This window comes from Rattus norvegicus, chromosome 3 (genome assembly GCF_036323735.1).
Source record: "Rattus norvegicus strain BN/NHsdMcwi chromosome 3, GRCr8, whole genome shotgun sequence".
Lineage (NCBI taxonomy): Eukaryota > Metazoa > Chordata > Mammalia > Rodentia > Muridae > Rattus > Rattus norvegicus.
Window position 1 is genome coordinate 127,298,805 of NC_086021.1, and position 25,046 is coordinate 127,323,850.

General features: G+C 41.4%; 1 protein-coding gene across 4 annotated transcripts in view; it reads left to right on the forward strand.

The window, feature by feature from the left end:
- The first annotated feature begins 1,753 nt into the window (after positions 1–1,753).
- Positions 1,754–25,046, forward strand: part of Mga (MAX dimerization protein MGA) — a 96,137-nt gene continuing 72,844 nt past the window's right edge. Inside the window, exon 1 of one of the 4 annotated variants that reach the window (XM_008762120.4) lies at positions 1,754–6,503. The gene's annotated coding sequence lies outside the window, so the exon portion shown is untranslated. Of the gene's footprint in view, positions 6,504–6,570; positions 6,791–25,046 lie in introns of those variants that run through there. The other 3 variants (XM_063284962.1, XM_006234799.5, XM_063284964.1) reach the window with 3 other exon arrangements.

Below are 25,046 nucleotides of genomic sequence, written 5' to 3' on the forward strand. Positions count from 1 at the left end.
AACATATAACAAAGACACGTGCTCCACTATGTTCATAGCAGCCTTATTTATAATAGCCAGAAGCTGGAAAGAACCCAGATGCCCTTCAACAGAGGAATGGATACAGAAAATGTGGTACATCTACACAATGGAATACTACTCTGCTATCAAAAATAATGACTTTATGAAATTCATAGGTGAATGGATGGAACTGGAAAATATCATCCTGACTGAGGTAACTCAATCACAGAAAAACACACATGGTATGCACTCACTGATAAGTGGATATTAGTCCAAATGCTCAAATTACCCTAGATGTACAGAACATATGAAACTCAAGAAGGATGACCAAAATGCGAATGCTTCACTCCTTCTTTAAAAGGGGAACAAAAATGCCCTTGGGAGGGAATAGGAAGGCAAAGTTTAGAACAGAGGCTGAAGGAACACCCATTCAGAGCCTGCCCCACATGTGGCCCATACATATACAGCCCAAACTAGATAAGATGGATGAAGCAAAGAAGTGCAGGCTGACAGGAGCTGGATGTAGATCTCTCCTGAGAGACACAGTCAGAATACAGAAAATACATAAGCTAATGCCAGCAGCAAACCACTGAACTGAGAATGGGACCCCCGTTGAAGGAATCAGAGAATGGACTGAAAGAGCTTGAAGGGGCTTGAGACCCCATATGAACAACAATGCCAAGCAACCAGAGCTTCCAGGGACTAAGCCACTACCCAAAGGCTATACATGGACTGACCCTGGGCTCCAACTGCATAGGTAGCAATGAATATCCTAGTAGGGGTGCCAGAAGCCCTTGGTCCTGCCAAGACTGAATCCACAGTGAACTGGATTGTTTCAGGGGAGGGTGGTAATGGGAGGAGGATGAGGAGGGGAACACTAAGGGTTGGGGGATGTTTGCCTGGAAACCAGGAAAGGTAATAAGAATTGAAATGTAAATAAGAAATACCCAATTTAATAAAGATGAGGGGCTGGGGATTTAGCTCAGTGGTAGAGCGCTTACCTAGGAAGCGCAAGGCCCTGGGTTCGGTCCCCAGCTCTGAAAAAAAGAACCAAAAAAAAAAAAAAGGTGAAAAAAATTTATTCAAAGTAAAAAAAAAAATTGGGGCTGGGGATTTAGCTCAGTGGTAGAGCGCTTACCTAGGAAGCGCAAGGCCCTGGGTTCGGTCCCCAGCTCCGAAAAAAAGAACCAAAATAAATAAATAAATAAATAAAAATCGATACAGTTTGCCTCGGAGAGATTGCCCAGTGGTTAAGAATGCTGTCTACTGCTCTTTCTGAGGATCCTGAGTTCAATTCCCAGCACCCCCAATGCCACTCACAACTGTCTGTAACTTCAGTTCCGTGGGAGCTGAAGCCCTCTTCTGATCACTGTAGGGACCAGGCGTACAAGTGGTGCACAGATAAACATGCAGACAAAAATCCTGTATACATTAAAAAAAAATTACACAGTGAACACAATGGTTATTTTTAGGCAAGTTGTCCTCATTTTTATGTTGTTAAAAATTCATGTCTAACCAAATCAAAGATGATCTTCAAATTAGGGAAAAGAAAACAAACTTTGGATTTTCCTGTGGGATTTTAGTTCAGAAAAATCAATAAAATATGGCTTTTGAGAAAAAAAGTCACACACGCACACACACACAGAGGCAGACACAGGCAGACACACAGATGTGTAGGTTGTTGCTGCCAGAGATATTTTGTAGGGGTATTTTCTAGCCTTAGTAAATTGAAATACAAAGCCCTTAATTTTGTACAATAAACTTTTATTTGTAGTCCATAAAAAAGAAAGAAAAGAAAAGAAGGTCATAACATAGAAATGACTGGCTTATTACAGAGGCACAATTTCGGCACTTGGGAGGCAGAGGCAGGACGCTCACAAATTGAAGGCCAGACTGGACTAAATAGTGAGATGGTTTTAAAAAAAAAACAAATAACACAAACAAACAAGCAAACAAAAAAAATGGGGCTGGCAAGATGGCTCAGCGAGTGCCTACTACCAAGCCTGATCCTTGATCCCCCAGACCCACAGGATGGAAGGAGAGACCAACTTCCAAAGATCTGACTGTACATCTGTGGCCTATGCCATGGCAATCATGCTGACACACTAACTACACACATGCATATATACATGTAATAAAAAGTAAAACTAAAAGCCATTAAATGTAACCCTACCCAAAATAAAATATCCCCATCCCAAGTTCCAGTGAGTGACTTTTCCTTCTTCGGGCTTGTTTGCATTACTTCAGACAGTTGTTTCTTGATACTCTCTTGTGCTCCTCCTCCTCCCACCGTCCTCCCCTGCTTCTCTCCCCTTTGCAGTTCTATGGATCCAAAGTCTCACACATAAGCAGTCTATGGATGAGCTGTGTCCCTGGCTCCTGGCCATTCCTTCCTTAGCAGTGCTAAGGGTTAAACCAGGGGTTTTTAGGAAGGCTAGCCACATGCTCTACCACATGGCTACATACCTCAGTTTCCCGAGACTTCTTGATATGTAGTCCTGACTGGCCTCAAACCCTTGTTCTTCCTGCCTCAGCCCTTTTAAACCTGGGATTCCAAGTGTGTCAACAACACCACACCAAGATTCCTTCTAAGTTTGTGTCACAATGTTGACACAGACAATCAGCACCTTTCTTTACCAGAATATTTGATTTTTGCTCTCTAGCATGCTCTCCTGCTTTTGTGCCACAGAATGTGTTCTGTGCTAGACAGACAAGTGCAAATCTGAGCACTTATCCCAAGTTGTATCTTGCTCACACTGTATACTCATTGAGGGCTGACTGGGGTAATCTGCTTTGTGTCATCCTCATGAAACACAAAGTTGATGGAGCATTGCGCGCATAGCTGTGGCTGAGGGGAAGACAGAATGGTTGAACTCTGTACTAGTAGTTAAAGCTTTTTTTCCAGAAGCGATTCAGGAAGTTCCCATTCCTGGTTTATTGGTAAAAGGTCATGTAGACACTCCCCACTCCGAAAGCACTAGGATGAAGCAGTATATCTTATTCTTTGAGGCTGTGATAAGTACATTATTTGAGAATAGCATGACAATTATTTTCAACGTTCAGGAAGCTGAGAAAGGAGAAGTGCCAAGAATTTGTGTCAGTCTGGGCTTGATACCAGACCATTCCCTATCTCAAAACACAAATCCAAAACACAAACAACACTCCCCAAAACAGAACATCAAACAACAAAGAAACTTTTAAGTTTTTCAACTACTAGTAGTTGGGTGTGGCGTCACATGCTTTAAGCTCAGCACTGGGAGGCAGAAGCAGACGGCTCTCTGTGTGTCTGAGGCCAGCTTGGTCTACTTAATGAGTTCTAGGACATCCAGAAGTACATAATATAATCCTGTTTCAAACAAATAAATAAACAAAGATTAATAAAATAAATGAGGAAGAAGGAGAAGGAAGAAGAGGAGGAGGAAGAGGAGGAGGAGGAAGAGAAGGAAGAGGAGGAGGAAGAGGAGGAGGAGGAGGAGGAGGAGGAGGAGGAGGAGGCAGCTAGAAGTAATGGAACTGTATGCTTCCCAACAGATGGGCGGTATCACCAAGAAATCTCAAGTGATCTACAGTATAAAAACTGTTAATGTTCTTAGCCAGATGTGGTGGTGCACTCTTTTAGTCTCAGCACTTGGAAGGCAGAAGTAGGCAGATATCTGAGTTCAAGATCAACCTAGTCTACAAAGAAATTCCAGAACAATCTAGGCTACACAAAGAAACTCTGTCTTGGAAACAATTGAACAAACAAGACATCTGTTAGTGTTTCTCTAGCACTGTCTAGAGAACAACAGGGAAGTGGAAAAAAATTTAAGAATATGTTGTACTAGGCTAGGTGTGGCATACTTTCAATATCAGTACTGGGGAGGTAGAGGCAGGCAGAGTTCTGTGAGTTCAAGGCCAACAGGAAGTTCATCATGTATTCTAGGATAGCCAGAACTACAAGGAGAGACCCTGTCTCAAAATAAAACATCGAGAAAAAGAAAAGAAATATTGTATTGGCAAGATAGGGTATTGTATACCTTTAATCCCAGCCTTCTAGAGGTAGATGCAGACAGATCTCTGTGAGTTTCCCCTCAGCCTAGTTGCCATGTTTAGAGCACTTGTTACTCTTGCAGAGTTTCCAGGGCTCACATGGAGGATCACAACCTCCGTCTGTAACTCCCGTTCCAGGTTTGAAATCCCGTTTGGCCTCTCTGTGGGCACTAGGTGCACATGTGGTACACATGCATGCATGTAGGCAAAACACTCATACATATTTTTTGTTTTTTCTATTTTGGTTTTTCAAGACAGGGTTTCTCTGAAACAGCCCTTGGCTGTCCTGAAACTTGCTCTGTAGATCATTCTGGCTTCAAATTCTGAGATCTGCCTGTCTCTTCCTTTGAATGTTGGGATTAAAGGCATGTGCTACCATGCCTGGTCTAAAAACAGACAGAATCTTAAAAACAAACACAGACTATGCTATGCTGGAAGAGAACAGGGCTGTAGTTCAAACATAACCTCACCAATAATTACTATGTCACTTAGGATATTCTGTAACAATGAACTATGACAGGTATTGGGTTTTTTTTTCTCAAAATAATGACAATACAAATACTAGGTAAGAGTGTCTCTAGTTTTTTGCTAAAGGAACTAGATATAAAGAAAGTTCCAGGCTAGAGGGATGGCTCAGAAGTTAAGAACACCCACTGTTCTTTCAGAGGTCTTGAGTTCAAATCCCAGCAACCACATGGTGGCTCACAACCATCTGTAATGGGATCTGATGCCCTCTTCTGGTGTGTCCAAAGACAGCTACAGTAGACTCATATACATAAAATAAATCTTTAAAAAGAAGTTCTAAACTACCTTCATAGTCCTAGCCCAGGAAGGGAATCACAAGCTGTCCACATCTATCAGATTTTTAAGATATTTTATTTCCATTTTATGTGCATTGGTTTTTGCCTGCCTGCCTGCCTATGTGAATGTGTCAGATCTTGGAGTTACAAGCACTTGCAAACTGTCATGTGGGTATTGGGATAACCTGGGTCCTCTGGAAGATCAGTCAGTGCCCTCAACCACTGAGCCATCTCTCCAACCCACATCTATCAGATTTTAAGGCTTTCTATTACAGCCCATAGGTTCTGTTTTTGAGATAAGGTGTCACATATATATCCTTAAGTGGTCTCAAACTGGTTGCAGCTAAGGATGATAGAGGATTTCTGACTTTCCTGCTTCTGCCCCCTGAGTGCTGGGCTTACAGATGTGTCCCACTGTACATGGCTTATCTGGGGTGCAGAGGACTCAACTTAAGGCTTTGTGCATGCTACGTAAACCACTCTACCAAATGAACTCGTGCTGCACAGTAGATCTTAAACCCACTTCATCAATTTGCCTAGATTATATATTAAAATATATTATCCCTGATTCCCAAGGAACACCGAGGGATGATAATATAAGTACAGTAGCTTTCTGTCCCAGTTGTTGCTAGGATTAACTGTAAATTTCAAGTTTAACAAATATCATATTGTACATTTTATTTAATGCTTTAATTAATTTTGTAATATTTAATTAGAAAGATAAAGTATCTTGCACCCAGGAGCTTGCCCTGTTCTTTAGATTTTGGCCTTTAACACTTATTAACATACATGTATTAACTAACTTTCAGTCTATAAATATGAGCTTGTATCAGAGGAGGACTAGTCAAAATTTTCAAGTGGATCAGCCTTTCAGACCTATAACATTTTTGTCATCATCAAGCTGGCAAGTATAGCTCTAACCTAACTGTGTGAATAATTTTGTGCAGGGACTTCATTGTGGGTGGAACACTAGTTTTGGCTCAGTGGTAAATTTGTAATGTGTTATAAAACCAACTAGTTGTAATGTAAGCCCACCTTTTCTTAGTGTTATTTGTAGTTCCAGTGTCTTATACATGGGCATAGCAATGTCCCTAAGCTAGGGACATTCATCTTGAAAGTAAAAAAAAAAAAAAGAAACAACAACAACAACAAAACCAAAACCACAAAACCAAACAACTCTACTCCTATTTCCCCAACAATAAACATATTGTGAAAGGTTGGCTATTCTTAGAGTAATTCTACGAATTACAACCATTCTTAAGTGGAGATTGTGGTAAACAGTGTTCAAGTTATCGTTCTAGTCCAATGACCCCGAAAGGCTGGTGGTTCTTGCTATTTCTCTACAATATCCACAGTCAGCAGGCACCGCTCCACGAAGGAAGGCTTAACGGTTTTCCCGAAAACACACAGATCAAACAAGTAGGGGAGGAGGGACTGAAAGTGCTGGTGTACTGTCACAGTCTGGTAATTACCCAAACCGTCTCGTCCTGGGGCCGGCTTTCAAAGGGACACCAATGCAAAGCCAGAGAGGTGACAGCCAGGAAAACGGGAGAGGTGGCTTTCCCGGCATGCTCTGCAGCACACTGAGGGGCGCCAGACGCATCCCGGCGTGCAACGGGGAGCGCCCAAGGGCGATGGTTCACGGCTCCTGGAGGGGCAGGCGAAGTTATGCCGGTAGGTGTGAGCATTCTTGGTTTCGGGACCCTGCTTTCTCGGTTCCCCTGTACTGATGCCACCCCGTAAAGGGCAGAAGGAGGTCTAGTGACCACGCTCCCCTTGCGCGTGCAAGTCACTTTCGGTGCCGCTTCGAGCACCGTGCCAGGTGATTAGCGGCCGTGGGCGGGCCTGCGAGCAGCACGTGACTCGGCCTGGCGGCCAATGACCAGTCGGGTGGTCCGGCTGCGCGACGGTCCCGGGACCCCGGAGAGCGCGGTGTTGGTCGACTCCCGTCCACCCGGCAGGTACGCGCAGGCGCCCCTCTTGTCACGCGCTCCGTTAGTCCTCACGCGCCCAGTATCATGAATTCGGCGCGAGGCGTTGAGAGTCTGTCGTGGGTGTTCTCGTGGGCAGGGGGACGGCGAAGGTGTGTGTGTGTGTGGGGGCGCCGTAGCGTCACGTGCGCGCCACAGCCTATCGCAGGCCGAGGTTCACCCGCAGCCCTCCTGGCGCCCCGGAGTGCGACGTGTTCCGTGAGGCTCGGGCGGGCCCTCACTGTCTGAGCGCTTTTTCGAAGCGCGTGTGCGGCCTGGAAAGTCTGGCTGCGACATTGCGTGCGCTCCGCTCCCGCGCGAGCACGGACGACAAGTTCTCGGCAAAATGGCTGCTGGAAACAGTCGCCTAGCAGGGGCAACGTTGGGGCCGCGTGAAGGTCACATGACGAGGTTGGCAGCGCGTGCTGCTGGCGCGGGGAAGGGGGAGGCACTGGGCGTGGCGAGTCACGTGCCCGCGGCTCGCGAGCCTGTGATTTCGAGCGACTTTGCTGAGGCCTGATGGTCGACTTCTACCCCTCCCTTTTCGAAGCTAGGCAAACATCCGTGAGAAACCATGCGGTGCAGTGGAATGACCCTAATCTGGGAGCCTAGGTACAGGGTCTCCGTCTTTGGCCAGTTTTGTAATCTTTCTATTTGTATTTTAGAAAGGTAGAGAGGATTGATTTTTACGTTCTTATTAAGGCCCAAGATTCCTTGGCCTCAGTTACATGCAGCTAACAAAAATAACAGGTGGTGATCGGGGAAGTGTAGCTCAGTGACAGAATGCTTGCTTAGGTTAGGGCCTTGATTCTATATCATTGAGCAAATTATTAATATTTATTACCAGACACCTTTTCTCTTAAAGACCTTCATCTCTCAACCACTTCATCCTCCCCCTCCCCCCCAATTCACAGAGATTTTAAGTGCTCAAATTAAAATCATGTACCACCATGCCCAGTGGCCATATCTACCTCCTTCCTCCCCCCCCCCCGCCCCTTTTGAAGACAGGTTCTATGTAGCATTGGCTTTCCTGGAACTCACTTTTAGACCAAACTGGCCTCAAACTCCCAAAAATCTGCTTACTTGTGCCTCCCAAGTGCTGGGACTAAAGTTGTGTGTCACCACTGCCCAGCTGCCCATCTGTCTTGATCCGTTCCATTTCTGGTGTATGTGTGTTTCATAAAAGTATCTGGAAGGGTCCAGATGTAGCACTTGAAAAATTTTTGAAGGTTCTAACATCCAGCCTTTTGTTTTACCAAAGTCAAAGCTTTGTAGAAATGAAAGCAAAAATCTATAAATTGTACACTGCCAGTCATTAAACCATTACTAACACACCTTATATATAATATATTGTGTATAGTAATGTAATATCATTCTCTCTCTCTCTCTCTCTCTCTCTCACACACACACACACACACACACACACACACACACACACACACATATTTAGTTTTAGACTTCCTCTATGTAGTCCTGGAGCTTGCCATGTAGACCAGGCTGGCCTTGAACTCACAGAGATCCTTTTTCTCTGCCTCCTTAGTGCTGGGATTAATCAAATAACATACTTTTAACATTTTAACTTTTAAGGGAGCCAGGGATCAATCCCTGAATTCTTAAGCATCTTAGACAAAGGCTTAACCCTTGAACTTCACCCCTATGGACTACAGTTTATATTTTATAGTATCTCTTGATTTATCAAGAAATCAAGTTGTGGAATTTTGTGGGAACAGCATTTGGAAACCATTGAGCAATCAATAGCTGCACTTTTGAATAATTATGCTAATAGCTAACATTTTTATAACAATGTCCTAAGTACCATGTATGCACTTTTTCTTTTCTTTTTGGAGGTAGGGTCCCATGTAAGCCAGGTATGTGTCTCTAACTCAGTATGTAGCCAAAGATGACCATGAATTTCTGATTCTCCTGCTTCTATCCTCTTCTGTTTCTGCCATTATAGTTGTATGTCACAATACTGAAATCTGATCTGTTTCTTACTGGGCATGGAACCCAGGGCTTCCTACATTCTAAGGCAAGCATTCTACTAGGTGACCCACATCTCAAGTCTCCCAAAATTCATTGGAAAAGTGTAGCTGTAGAGTAGGAGAACTTTAAATTTTTATTTTAAATTCTGTGTGTCTATGCCTGTCTGTCTCTCACTGATTGTTCTTTAGAGACAAGAGGGATTGGATACCTAGAGCTAGAGTTCCAGGTGGTTGTAAGCTGATGTAGTTGTTGGAAAGTAAACTCAGGTCCTGTGCAAGACCAGTAAATGTTCTTTGCATTGAACATTGCTCCTGCCTTAAGGACCAATTTTGAAAAGGAAAAGCATGGGTCTTTTGTATTAGTGAAAATACCAAAAAAAAAAAAAAAACCCAAAAAAACAAAAAACAAAACAAAACAAAACAAAAAACCCCCCCAAAAAATAACAACAACAACAACAACAAAAACCAAAAACAAAAACAAAAACAAAAAAAACCCCAAAACCAAAAAACCCTTTAATAGTCAAAATGGTTAGTCTGTAATCTAACTCTAGAAGCATTCTAGGAGGGAGGCTCGTCTGAGTTACATATTGCCATCCTGTATCAAAATGAAACAACAAACAAACAAAAGTTAAGTGTTAACCCTGAAGTAGACAGGGCACTTGGACAAAATAATGAATGTAGAAACATATAAGTTAGTATAGTTTAGTATTAGAAGTGACATTTCATATTTTTTGGGAAATGTTCCTTAATCATATTGGACCATTTAGCTAATCATTTGGGGAATAAAACAAAATTGTTGCCTTAACATTTGAACCAAGTTCAGATGAGTTCATTATTTAAATATAAAAGGTGATATTAGAAAATTACTACTCTGGGGCCAAATGAGTGGTCTATATACTTGTAATCCCAGATTTTGGAGGGTAGAGAAGTAAATGATGAATTTCAGGCCAGCTTGGGCTGCCCAGTGAGTCTTGTCTTACAAAAACAAGATTACTGCTTTGAAGAAAGTCAAGTAGACAGCAGGTGTGATGGCATACACCTTCATCTCAGCACTTGGAAAGCAGAAACAGAGTTGCCACAGGTTCTTGGTCACAGTAAGTTGATGCTCCATCTCAGAAATTCTTCTCTAGGTAGTAGGTAGGCAAGATGTCTCAGTGGGTAAAGATACTTCCACTACATCTGACAAAATTTGAGTTCAGTCCCTGGGAGGCACATGGTAGGAGGAGAGAACTAGCTTCCTCTAATTGTCCTCTGATTGGACATGTGCACTGTGGCATGCACCTCCGTATATATATATATATATATATATATATGCATGCAATATGTTGACACACACAATAGATAATAAATGTGAAAACAAACACCCTCCCTCTAAACTCAGCGTTGGCATTACAGATGTGAGCTGCTGTGCCCAGCTTTTTAACATGAGTTCTGAGTGATTGAACTCAAGTTCTCTGGCTGTGCAGAAATCACTTTCTTTACCTTTAATTTTTCTTCCACTTATTTTTTTATTAGTGCGCACATATGTGAAGGTCAGAGGAACACTTTCAGGAGTTGGTTCTTCCTTCTACTATGTGGATCCTGGGAACCAAACTCAGGTTGACAGGCCAGGGGGTAAGGACCTTTACCCACTGAACCATCTCAATGGACCTATTCAAAAAATTTTCATTACACTGATTTGTGTGTGTATGGGTGCATATATGGATGTTAGAGCACAACTGGATGTTATTTCTCCTTTTACCGTGTGGGTCTCAGGAATTGAACTGGGTTGTCTGGCTTGGTGCAAAGTTCCTTTATTTGCTAAGCCATGTCATCAGTTTTATTTTTAATTTTGGGGGAGTATTTAAAATAGATTTCACATTGTAAGCTAGTTTAATAAAACTGTGGCTCCTGAGTGCTGAGATTCTAAGCATGAACTAATACCACACTTAGCCCAGGCTAACCTTGGACACCAGTCTCTGCCTCAGACTCCTGAGTTCAGAGATCACTTCCCAGATAATGCTGCTGCTGCTCTCCTCCTTTTCTTCCTCCTCTTCTTCCTCTCCTGCATCTTGATCTCTTTCTTCCCTCCCTCCCTTCCTCCTCTTCTCTTTTCCCTCCTCCCCCCTCCTTCTTATTTTGTTTTTTTTTTTTTTTTTCTTTTTTTTTTGGAGCTGGGGACTGAACCCAGGGCCTTGCGTTTGCTAGGCAAGCGCTCTACCACTGAGCTAAATCCCCAACCCCGGTTTATTTATTTTTAAAATGTGTGTATTGACTGCTTTGCTTGAATGTATGTGCCGGTGCTCTCAGAGGTCAAAAAAAGATGTTAGATTCCCTCGGAATTAGTGTTATGAATTGTTGTGAGTCACCATGTGTATATTGGGAATCATCTATACTCTTGATCATTGAACAAACTTTCCAGCCTCAATGCATCTTTGAAGTAATTGTTTTCTTTTTGACACATGGTCTCATCCAGTTGAGGCTGGCCTTGAGTTCATAATTCTCTTGCCTCCACCTCCCAAATGTTTTTGCCTGGTTTACTTTTCAGTTTGTTGAGAGAGGCTCGTAGCCTTGGCTGACCTTTAACTTGCTGTCTATACTAAGTTGTCCTCAAATTTGTAGCAGCTCTCCTGCCTTAGTTTTCTGAGCATTGGAATTACAGGTGTGAGCCACCATGCCTGGCTCAGATTTTTTTTTTTTTTTTTTTGAGAAATGTAAACTTTGGCTGGCCTGAAACTCTCTATGTATATCAAGGTGGCCTTGAACTCAGAGATCTATCTACCTCCCAAGTGCTGATATTAAAGGTGTATACCATCATGCTTGGCTTTAGTTTGAGTTGAAAAAATATGTATTTTATTTTATTTATGTGTATTGGTATTTTTGCCTACATTTATGGCATCACTTTCACTTTTGGTGCTATAGGAAGCTAGAAGATAACATTGGATCCCCTGGAATTGGAGTTATAGGCAGCTGTGAGCTGCTGTGTAGGTGCTGGGAATTATACTCAGGACTTTGTGAAGAGCAGCCAATGCCCTTAGACACTGAGCACTATTTTTCTAGTTCCAAGTTTGAGATTCTTAAGAGAGTGCTGTGGTTTTAAGTGGCAGTGATAGTCTGGTATGTTTGCAATGTTGGCAGGTTGAGACTGTATAGAACCTTGTAAACCATAAGCGTTTCTGTTTTTTTTCCATTGGACTGTTTCCTGTATTAAAAGGTATCATCTAGTTTATATCTTAAAAATAGCACTTTGCTGGGCTAGATGTAATAACCCTACCACTCTAGAAGCAGAAGCATGAGTTCTGGCAAACTTGAGCCACATAGCAAATTCTAGGCCAATAATTTGGTATGTGACTTTCTCTCAAACAAACAAGAAATCACTTTGCTGTAGAAGCAAGAGGAAAGAAAATCAGCAAGGGTCCACATGTGGGGCTGAAGAGAAGATTAAGCTGTTAAGAGTACTGTTTTTCCATAGGACCAGGGTTCGGTTCCCAGCATCCACATGGTAACTCACAACTGTCTGTAATTTCACTTCCTGTAACTCCAGTTTTAAAGGATCCCATGCTCCTACTATACTCCTTAGGCACTGCATGAACATGATACACACACAAACACACACACACTCCTACTGTACTCCTTAGGCACTGCATGAACACACACACACACACACACACACACACACACACACACACAAAGACAAATACTCTAACCATAAAAAAAGGTACTTTAAAATTGTTTTGAATTATAATTATATAATTTTCTCCCTTCCCTTTTCTCCCTTCAACCCCCTTCCTCGAACATTACTTGCTTTCTTTCAAATTCATGGTTTTTTTGATTGTTGTTACATATATAAATTTGTGTGTATATGTGTATTTATATTTCTAAATATGTAAATATAACCTGCTTAGCCCATATGTTACTTGTATGTCTGGGTTTTTAGTGGTGAATAACCAGTTGGTGTGCTCTTCCCCAGGGTGCTCTCCCGCTCTCAGCAGTCCTTAATTGCCTCTAGTTACTTGTGTAGGGTTGAGGCCTCATGGACTTTCCCCATCTATGTTCACATATGTATTGTATTGGTGTTGCCCTTGTTTAGGTCTTTTAGATAGCTATGTTGTCCTTGCTTAGGTCTTATTTAGACAGCTATGTAGATAAGACTTCATAAATGTAGCTTCTTTGCAATTTCAAGGAGACACAAACTCCCAGCACAATTTCTCTTCCTCTGATGATTACAGTCTTTTACTCACATCTTCAGAAATGATCCCTGAGCCTCAGGTGCAGGAGTTGTCTTGTAGATAAATCAGTTGGGACTGGGCTCCACAACATTGTGTTTTGATTGGTTGTAGCTTTCTGAAATGGTCTCTGTCTATTGCAAAGAGATGTTTTCTTGATGAGGGCTGAGTACTACCCTATCTGTGGGTACAAGGACCAACATTTAGAATGTAGTTTGGAGTTTAGGTAAGTGGTAGTTGTAGATTCTCCAAGGTTTATGACTTCACTAGCACTGAATTGTTGGTTAAGTTTCCAGTACTAGGCATGAGTTCCCTTTGTTGAACAGGTCTTTAGTCCAATAAGAGAGCTGTTGGTTACCTCCAAGGTTTATATGCCACTACTTTGTCCTCGGGTTAGCATGCAATGCTGGTCATTGCGATTTACATGCATTCCTAGGTATTCCAGCATGTGTCAAGTTGCAAAAAAAAACCCCAAAAAACAGAAAACAAAACAAAACAAAAAAAAAAAACACAACCAGCATAATAATATAGACTTGTGAACTAGAGGTAGATGTGGGACACACGGGGCAGAGGCACAGGTATGCAGGCCTGGGGGCTTTTCTGAACAGTGTGTGAGCGTGTCTCTCTCTCTCTCTCTCTCTCTCTCTCTCTTTCTCTCTCTCTCTCTCTCTCTCTCTGTGTGTGTGTCTGTGTGTCTGTGTCTATGTGTTTATGTGTGTATAATTTGTGTTGTGTGATGTATGTGTATTGTATATTGTATGTGTAGTGTGTATATATGTGTTGTGTTATGTGGTATGTGTGGAGAGAAAATACACCTGCATTTGGATAGTTGCAAAAAAAGATTGAAGCCAAACCAAATCCTGGAGAGTCCCCACTCAAGAGGGAAACTCAGAGAAAAACATGGTTGTCTGGATTTGTTCACCCACTGATACAGTATTCCTTTAGGGAGGCTGACACTTGCCAGTGTGAGGCCCTATGTAAGATAAAAGGAATCAAGGAGGCCCTCTGACAGAAAACACACTGGGCACGTGAGTGAGCATAGGAATCACCTCCAAATAGCCAGTCATGACAGTGGCACATGCATGTCCAGAAGAAACTCAGGATTCTGGCCCAAACTGGATTTTCTTTGGAAACAAGATATTATGGAAAATCAAGTTTGTCCCACAGCAGTTCCTCAATCCTCACCTAACCACATCTTGGCCACCCACAGTGAGTCTTTGCATTTTCAGTCTTCATCTGGTAAGTGTTCTGACCCTTTGCTCTGCTAGTCCCCTGGGGTCACAGGACCTACCCAGCTTCTACCTGGAGGGATGCTGGCATCTGAGTGAAAGGTTAGCTGCTGTAGGGATATCATTTGACCAATGACTTGGTGAGGTATTTTTTATTTTTGCGGTATGCAAATTGAGGTCAGAGGACAACTTGTGAAATCAGTTCTCTCCTTCTACCATGTTGTTCCCAGGAATTTAGTTCAAATTGTTAGGTTTGATGGCAAGCACCTTTGCCCATAGAGCCATTATATTAGCACAAGTGATGTGGTACACTGTAGCTGTCTTCAGACACACCAGAAGAGGGCATCAGATCCCGTTACAGATGGTTGTGAGCCACCATGTGGTTGCTGGGATTTGAACTCAGGACCTCTGGAAGAACAGTCAGTGTTCTTAACCACTGAGCAATCACTCCAGCCCATGGTACAGTGTTTTAAAGGTAAAAAGAAAAGTAGTCTTTGACGGGGAGTGAACAGCAAACAAGTTTTAAGGAAGATTGGGTGTTTCCACAGCTTTGACTTAGTGTTTATTTTCCTCTGGTCTCCTAGAGACTCAAGTTTCTCTCCTGTGCCTAAGAGATGAGTTAGTGGGAACCTGTGAAAAATGTGGCCAGAGCATTTGGAATATTAACAGGGCTAGAGTTTGCCAGGCACGAGTGAGGCCCTACATCCACCCTAGACCACAAGCAAACAAACAGTATCAAGCTCCTCAATCAAATGGGTAGTGGCTTTGGGATATTGGTTTTGGGGAAACAAACATCACAATTCTGTCAGTGACATGAAGATTTTGTGTGCAGAAAGGCAAAGAAACCTGACACATTCCCCCCAAACTCTTGGGACTATAGGATAGATGGACTAAAGTCTTAGGACGAAGGTCAGAGCCATTTTACACCATTTCCAGAAGTGACATTTTGTAAAGTCACCCCATCTCTCCAAGCTCTGGGACTTATGATCAACCAGTCAACAGACAACCTTCTTTTATGTCGGTTTCTGTTTTAAAACTCCTATGTTTGAAATTTATGTTGACTCATTGACATTGAACTTTAGGCAGATAGCCCTGTTATTCATATCTGGATGAAGCCAGGAGGCACAGTATTGTATTCCTGCCCTCTGGGCCACTTACACAGTAGGCTGGAGCTGAGTTCAAGTGGTGATCATGTTAAACTATAAAGTCACTAAAGTAGTCGGTCTGTCTCTCTTGTCTCTCTCTCTCTCCCTGTCTCTCATTCTTCCTGCACTTAAGAAATCGCTGAAGGGCAGAAAGGTGCTGCTACACTAGCTAGGTCTTATTACTATTATTATTTTTTTAATGACAAGGTCTCGTTATGTATTCTTAGCTGGCTTCTCTGTATAGACCGAGGCTGTATGACCGAGGCTGATCTTAAACTTGGAATGATTCTCCTACCTTTCCCTCTAGAGTACTGAGATTTAGTTGTACATGTTGAGCTTGACTTCTATTAGAAAGCCAGGAATAGCTTTTGAGTAGGGAGTTGGTCAAATTTGAACCCCAGAGTTGAGCATGGTGGCACATGCCTTTGATCCCAGAATTTAAGGCAGAACTCTGTGAATTCAAGGCCAGCCTGGTCTACTTAGGAAGTTCCATGGTAGCCAGGTTACTTAGTAAGATCTCTGTCTTAAAAAAATCTGTATCTCAGAGTCAAGGTGAGAGTTGTTATATACATTTGGAATGTCAAAATAGGTTGACTCTAAGGTGACTGCCTTAGTGGTCATTATGTCATCTGCATGCTAAATGGCCTCTCTTTCTCTTGCTATGGCAGTTGATAATTGCCATTGTGACACATAAAGACCTATACGAGGGAAGAAACAGATGGTGTCTGAATTTCTGGAAAATCTTTTTTTTTTTTTTTTTTGAGATAGGTTTTCTCTGTGTAACCTTGGTCTCAGAGATCTGCCTGTCTTTGCTTCCAAGTGCTGGGATTAAAAGTGTGCACCACCACCACTACCACCCTGCTTGCTCATTCTCTCTTTCTCTCTCTCTCTCCCCACTTCTATTTTTAGAAAATAAATTTTTATTTATATGTATGTATTTTTAAAAAGTTTAAAAAAGTAATTACTTATTTAATGTATATGAGTACACTATAGCTGTCTTTAGACACACTGGAAGAGGGTATTGGATTCCATTACACAGGGTTGTGAGCTACCATGTGGTTGCTGGGAATTGAACTCAGGACCTTTGGAAGAGGAGTCAGTGCTCTTAACTGCTAAGCCATCTTTCTAGCCCTGTGTACTTTTGTATGTATTTACGTATGCAACATGTGCTAGCGCCCTAGAAGGCTAGACTAGTGTGTCAGATCTGGAGCTGGTGTTACAGGTAGTTCTAAGCTACTGGGAACTAAACTTGGGTCCTTTAAGAGGGCAGTAAGTAAGCAGTTGTAACACATGAACGCTCTCTTCAAGCCCCCATTTCAATTCTTGATCAAGAAAGAACAAATTTCCTTTGCTACTTACTTACAGATGGTCCCATTATTGTTTTATGTTATCTGGCTTTCTATTGCTATAATAAAACATGGTAACCAAAAATCAACTTGGGGGAGGGAGGGTCTATTTCATCTTATAGCTTACAGTTAGGGAAGACAGGGCTAGAGTCAAGACAGGTACTTGGAGGCAGGAACTGAAACAGAGGTCATGACTTGTTACTGACTTGTTCCTTATGGCTTGCTCAGCCTTTCTTACACAGTCCAGACCGCTTGCCCAGGGGCGGGATTATCCCTAGTGAATTGGGCCCTTCTACGTCAATCATTAATCAAGAAAATGCTCTACAGACTTACCAACAGGCCACCTTAATTGAGGCATTTTTCTCAATTGAGATTCCTGTTTCCAGAAAACTCTAGCTTGTGTCCAAGTTGTTAAAAAACAAACAAACAAACAAACAAAACTGGACTAGAGTCTTTAATCCTAGCATTCTGGAGGCAGAGACAGGTGGATCTCTGAATTTGAGGCCAGCCTGGTCTACAGAGTGAGTTTCAAGACAACCAGGGCTATACAGAGAAATTCTGTCTCTAGAAATCAGAAACCAAACCATCCAAGCAAAATAATCAAACTAGGACATGTTTTTAGTTCCCAAGAGGTAAAAAGGACCCAGTTTGGAGTTAAAAATTGGGAGAAAGTCATTTGAAAAACAAACAAAAATTAGTGGAGCTTAACTCAGAAAGGTGGAAGACCAAGAGGTTGATGCCAGCATTGACCACAGGGAACCCTGCCTGTAAAAACAAGATCCAGGGTACTACCTATGACCCCAGCATTTGGGAAGAAGCTGAGGCAACTGGATTATTTTAGATTCAAAGTACTTAGTTACACTGTAGGTTACAGGACAGCCTGGACCACAGAGTCAGAGATCCTGTCTCAAAAAACCAAGAATCAGAACAACAATAAAATCTAACCAAACAAAAATTAGATATCTGTTCTAAGAGGGCTTGGTAAAAGTGTTTGCTTAAACAAGCCGGAGGGATAGAACTCATGTAAAAGTTTATGGAAAGAAAGGATTTCGTGATGTTGTCCTTTAATTTCCATATGTACTCCATGTCACACTCGCCCCCTTCCCATCATTTGTGTCCCCAATATAAAGACTAATTTCAGAGATTGCATATGCTTTCAATCCCACTAGGATTAAAGGAGGCAGAGGCAGGCAGATTACTAAGAGTTAGAGGCTAGCCTGGGCTACAGACTGAGTTCCAGGCCTAGGCTAAACAGACAAATCTTGTCTTAAAAAAATTAGAAGTTAAATTTTAAGTTAAAAGTTTAAAAGTTAAGAAAGGACCTTGAGAGATGCTGAGCAGTAAGGAGCTTACTGTTCTTGCAGAGGATCTGAGTTCAGTTCTTAGCACCCATGTCAGGGGACTCACAACTGCTTGTAACTCCACGGCCAAGCTACCTGATGCCTCTGGTTTCCATCATGGGGGGGTGTGTGTGTGTGTGTGTGTGTGTGTGTGTGTGTGTGTGTGTTTTCATACACTCGTACTTGGGTGCGGATGGGCATATGGGAAGTCAGAGGACAGTTTTCAGGAGTCCACTTGTTCCTTTACCATGTGCATCCCAGGGATTGATGAAGTTCTTCAGGCTTGAAGGTAAGCACCTTTTCCTACTTAGTCATCTCACTAACCAAATTTCCTTTCTTCAGAACCTATTTCTATCTATGGGCAACTTAAAAGGCAAGACTTTTATCTCCTCTTGTTGGCTGCCAAGATTTTTTACTGAACCTGTACTATACTTTTCTCCTAAAGTCTAATGACAGTGTACTGGTGGTTTAAAAATTAAAATTAGGTAACAATATAACTTTTCCAAATTTGGATGAGTAGAAGTTGATACTGCATTTCTCTTCCCAAAGCTGTTTGTACTTTTGCTTATAGCACAATATAAGGTCATTTAGTAGGTATTTTCAATGTCTTATTTGTTCTTATAGCACATATAAGATCACTTAGTAGGTATTTTCATTGTCTTATTTATTTGTTCTTGGCATGTAGTAGATGCTTAATGATAATGGCTAGTTTATGACTTTTTTTGTCAAACTAGTAAATTAAAATTACATCTAGGGTTGTAGCTAAATTACTAGAGTGCTTTAGAATGAACAAAGCTCTGGGTTCAATTCCCAGAACCACTATAAACTAAACATGGTAGGTGTGTCTCTAATTCAACCACTTGGGAGGTGGAGGCAGAAGGATCAGGAGTTTAGGGTCATCCTTGACTACATAGTAAGTTGGAGGCTAGCCTGGACTGTAGATCCTGTCTCAAACTCTCAAAAACAAAACCGGATTTTTCTGCATTATGTAATCATAGTCTACTAGCTGAGATTTTTAGAATCTTATTATTAGGGCAAGTTTTGTTTCACTGATACTCATTGTGATGTAAGTTGGCCAGTACAAAGTTTGAAGAAATAATATAGGGAGTCAGTTCAAAAACATGGCAGGAGTGTTTTTAGTCCCTAGGACTGAATAATGCTTATTCTTTGGAGGCAGGCTATTATAATAGATTCTTCCTTCTCTTGCCCACTTTTCCACCTACCTTCTCAGTAGTCAAGAATTCTATTTTAACACTACATATGTACTTTGAGCTCTTTTCTAGAAAAGGAACCTAATGTAATAAATCCAGTAGACACAGCAGTCTTCACCCCAGGAATGTCCTTTCAATTGTTGCATAGAAGGAGGATTAATGGTGTGAATTGTAGGTGTGAGCATTTCAGTCTGTGAACCCATAGTAGAGTTGATTTATTTTGTCATTCAGCATTTATTGAGCACCTGCCATCTATGGGCCACATATGAACTGTCCCTAGGGAACCTAAAAAAGACAGTGAATTCCCTATATATGAAATCCTGGTAAATTGTTGAAGAAATTTAAACATAACAATAAAAAGTAGTTTGACATTAACAAGCAGTATACCAGCAAAAGCAGAGTGATATGGTACATATGAAAAGGGTTGAACTGTTTAAATCCATAATTATGTTCTCAAGAGTTCTATGCAGTCTTGTGCTAGTTTTCAGCTTTTTTCTTCTTCCTGAATTGAAGGTTGACTCCAAAGTGTTTTTGCCCCAGAATCTCAAGTGTTGGAATTGCAGGTGTGAACTACCACACACAGTTAATTTTCATCATTTGAACTAACTTAACTTGCAAATTCTGCATGCATAGAATTTCCTCTTTTCTCCTCTGTATTCTAGTGCATCTGAATTCTCATTTTTGGTATGTGTTTGTATGGATTTGGGTGGTTTTCCACCATATTGTTTGGTATCTGCAGTTGTTAGTGTGGATGTGTGCAAATGTCTGTGTAGGTGTGCACAGTACAGAGATCTGCATGAGTAGGAAGGTCCAGGATCCACACTGGATCTCTTTCATGGATCACTTTCTGTCTTTATTTTTATTTTTGAGGTAGGGTCTCTCACTGAACCTGAAGCTACTCTGGCCAGCCAATGAATTTCAGAGATCTGCCTGTCTCCTCACCCCAGTCCCCAGCAGTGTGTTTATTGGATCATTCTTGTTTTCTTTTCTTTTCTTTTGTTTGTCCTTGTAGTTTTGTGGCAGACATTTGAGTACCTGAGTCTCCTTAGCTCCTATACCTTATTGTTTAGAGGCAGAATTTCCCAGTGAATTTGGAGCTCATTGATTTGGCTGCATAGCCAACAAGCTCCAAGGTTCTGTTTGTCTGCACCTTCCCCAGAAATGGGACTACAGATGGGACCCATTTTGTTTTGTTTTTCTGAGGCAGAGTCTTACCGTGTAGTCTTGTGTGGCCTGGAGCTTGCTATGTAGACTAGGCTGTCCTTGAAGTCATAGAAATTTCACATGCCTTTGCCTCCTGACTGCTGTGGATAAAACTGTGCACTACTACACTTGCCTTTTTTTTTTTTTTTTTTTTTCTTTTCTTTTTTTTCGGAGCTGGGGACTGAACCCAGGGCCTTGCGCTTGCTAGGCAAGCGCTCTACCACTGAGCTAAATCCCCAACCCCCTTGCCTTTTTTTAAAACAAGATTTATTTTTATTTTATGTGTATGGGTGTTTTGCTTGCATGTATGGCCAGAAGAGGGTTTCTAATCCCCCGGAACCTAAGTTACAGGTAGTTTATAAATCACACCATGTGGATACTGAGAATCAAACTTGGGTCTTCTGGAAGAGCATTTAGCGCTCTTAGCCACTAAACCATCTTTCCAGTCCTCACTTGAGCATTTACTTAATTTTTATTATTACTATTTTTTGTTTTCACATGGTTGCTGGTGATCTGAACTCAATCCTCATGCTTGTAAATACTTTAAAAACTGAGCAACATTCTTGCCCCTCATTCATTTTCTTTAAAAAATTTAAAAAAGTATTTGTGCGTTATATATGTGTAGCATGTGAGGATTAACCTACTACTTTCCTCCTACCATGTAAGTCCCAGGCTCCTTTACCAGCAGAGCTATCTTACTCTTATCACTTTGGTTACTTCAAACTCTTGAGCCGTCTTTGTTAGCCTGCTGAGTGTTGGCATTAGCATGTATGCAAAGGTACCCTGCTCTTCATTTTTCTCTGTTTTTCCTTTTAATTTTTCGAGACAGGTATGTAGATCTGGCTGGACTGGTTTGCATCTTATGTAGATAAACAAGCTGGCTATGAATTCCCCCTGCTTCTGTTTCCTGATGAATTTGTCACCTGACACATCTCTGTTTACTTTTCTTGTTTTTGTCTTTTGAGACAGGGTCTCTTTATATAGCACCAGCTGGTCTGGAACTCACTGTATAGACCAGACCATCCTCAAACTTAGAGAGATTTGCTTGTCTCTGCATCACCCACCACTATGCATGACACTGTTTTGAGATAGAATGTTGATGATTCTCTTGTTTCCCATGTGCTTTCTTACAGTTGTGAGTCACCATGTTTGGCTAAAGTTATGTTCATTTTCTTGTCTTGTTTCTGTGAGACAGGGTCTCATGTAGTCCCTCCTTGCTTACTTCTTCTATTTAAGCAAGAACATTCTTATGGCTGAAGATAACCATGACTTTCCAATCCTTCTGCTTTCCATGTCCTGGGATTTGGTGGATTTTCAAAGTTAAGTAAGTTGTGACAAATTATTAGATCCCTCAATTAGCTTTACCCATAAAGTCCCTATATCTTACTTTTATTTCATGCCATATATTTCTCTCTTATTCATCTTTGTTTATCCATATTACAAGTGTTTGACTTTTAGGCTGGAAGGCCAGGAGTTGGCAAACCTTTTAAATAAAAGGTCAGATAGTAAATATTTTGTGCTATGTAGGTCCCATTGTTTCTGCCAGCATGGAAGCAGGTATACTAATGTAGCATGTATAGTACATACATTGCTATGTTTGAGTTATTTATGCTCCCTGAAATTGGAATTTTATATAATTTTTACATGTAAAATAATGTTACTGTTTTGAAGGTATACACACACACACACACACACACACACACACACACACACACACACACACACATATATCTGGAGTCTGGCATGGACAAGGAAAGCCCTTGGTTCATCTCCAGCACTGAAAAAAAAGTTTTTTTTTTTCTTTTCTTTTTTTCGGAGCTGGGGACCGAACCCAGGGCCTTGCGCTTGCTAGGCAAGCGCTCTACCACTGCGCTAAATCCCCAACCCAAAGCAAGCGCAAGGCCCTGGGTTCGGTCCCCAGCTCTGAAAAAAAAAAAAAAAAAAAAAAAAAGAAAAGAAAAAAAAAGAAAAAAATTTTTATATCTAAAAGAATAAAGGTTTGGGAATATAGCTCAGTACTTGCTAGGATGCATATGGCCCTGGATTCAGTCCCTATGCCACCAAAAAATAAAAATAAAATAAAAAAAATAGAGACCCAGCTGTGTTGGTTTGTATCTAATTTCAGCACTTGGAATATCGAAGCAGTGAGATTGCTTCGAGTCACAGGCTAACATGTCCTACACTGTGAGTTCTACATGGCTGCAGAGTAAACCTTCCCTCAAGGGGGAAAAATAGGTATATGGACCTTATGATAGCATGCAGGACATATTCTAAGGAGTTTACTATTAATTAATTATACAAACCTGTACAACTCTGCCCCTGCTACCTGCTACTTCTTTCTGTGGTATGGCTATCTTACTAAAAGCTTAACCATTGTCACTGTTTCATGGAAGTCAGTTTGTTTCATATACTTTTCTAATGATGGGATGCGTTGTTCAGACAGTACTCTCCTGGCATCACCATGTGTTTGTTAATCTCTGTATTTGTGTGCGTGTGCCTGTATGCGTGTGCGCATACACGGGCACATGTGTATTATGCATTTGGATGCCAGGTGTTAATGTTGAGTTTCTACCTAGGTTACTCTCCATATTATTTTTGAAAAAGGGTGTTTCTCTGAACCCTGAAGCTCACTGATTGTGGTAACCTTCCTAGTTAGTAAGCTTCAGGGAGTCACTTGTTTTTACCTCCCCTGCTCTTCAATTACAGACACTCTTCAGCATGCCTGGCTTTTTAAAGGGAGCTGGGGATTCAAGCTCAGCTATTCATGATTGCACAGTAAGCATTTTACTCTGGTTAAACCTGGAGCTCATAGATTCATCTGGCAAGCTTCAGGGATGTTTCTTTCTCTGCTTCCCCAGTGCTGGGATTATGGATATTGAACACCTTACCTGGCTTTCTTTTAAATGCCTGCTAGGGATCAAACTCAGGTCCTCCTGTTTTCATGACAAGCACTGTACTAGCTGAGCCATCTTCCTAGCTTCCACATTTTGCTCTCACATTACAGTACTTTACAACTTTCCCCAGTGAAATGTTTACATGCCACTATAACAGACTGGTTAGTTAGCTTGGCATTTATCTATCTAAAAATCAATCTCCTTTTACATTGTGTGTGTGTGTGTGTGTGTGTGTGTGTTACAAGTGTGCACACATGGCAAGGCAATCCTCTTATCTCAGCCTTCCCAGTGCTGGCATTACAGCACAGCTTGGATTTATTTTTTTTAAAGATTTATTTTATGTGTATGAGTAGCTGTCTTCAGACACACCAGAAGAGGGCATTGGATCCCATTACAGATGGTTGTGAGCCACTATGTGGTTGCTGGGAAATGAATTCAGGATCTGTGGAAGAGCAGTCAGTGCTCTTAACTGCTGAGCCATCTCTCCCGATTATCTATTTTATATTTATTTTTGAGACAGGGTCTTACTATGAAGCCTTGGATGGACTCAAAGTCAGAGATATCTGCCTGCCTTTGACTCCTGAGTGCTGGTTTCAAACCAACCAACCAACCAGCCTGCCTGCCTGCCTGCCTGCCTGCCTCCTTTCCTCCCTCCCTCCCTCCCTCCCTCCCTCCCTCCCTCCCTCCCTTCCTTCCTACCTTCCTTCCTTCTTTCTTCCTTCCTTTCTACCTTCTTTCATTGTCATTACTTTAACATCAAGTTGAGTGTGTTGATTACAGCTATTATTCTGCAGCTATTATTACTAAGCTGCAGCAATCGGGAGGTTTGCTGTGATCTTGAGGTCAGAAGTTGGGTTACATAGCAAGATGCTGTCTCAAAAAAGAAAAAAACATGGGAGATCATACCTATTGTTTTGAGGATGTGAGGTAAAGTGTATGAAGTGCTAAGAACAATGCTTTGCCTATTGTAGGTAGTAAGTAGTTGTCACTAGTAGCTGCAGAGAAATCTGCATTTTACTGACCCTTCTTACTTAAATGCCTTTAATAAGTGTTCACAGCCCATGACCACGTCTTGGAAATAGAGGATCTTATGGTGTGAAGTCTTGATTTCAGAAACAAAGTTTTGGGGTGTTTGAGGTGATTCTGAGTTAGGATAAAAAGGCAAGGAAATCTTGGAGGTATGAGAAGGGAGAAGCAGCCCCATACTTTGGAATCCAGTTGAAGCCTTTACCAGTCAATGGAAGAGCAAGAATTCCAGCACAAGTAAAAACTGCTCTCTTCCCAGCCACAAACTTGCTGTTTTCTAAGAATCTCACCAGAAGTCCATTTGTAAAGAAAGGAGGTGCACTAGGTTAGTGCAGCACTGGTGACACCTTGATAAGATTTTTTTCATTTATTTTTATTTATGTATGTGTACAAGTATATGTGAGTTTATGTATACCATGTTGTTATAGGCCAGAAAAGGGCATTGGGTCCCCTGGAACTGGATTTAATACCATAAATAAATATTAAAGACATTAAAATATCTTTAATGGGGAAGGAGATGAATATGATCAAAATACATGGAATCTTCAAAGAAGTAATAAAACATTGCTAAAATATCTTTGAAAAAAACCTATCTCTCCTTTATTATACTGGCTAGTCTTGAAATCTTGTAGGTATTAAAGCTATCAATTTGGTTTGACCTGAGTC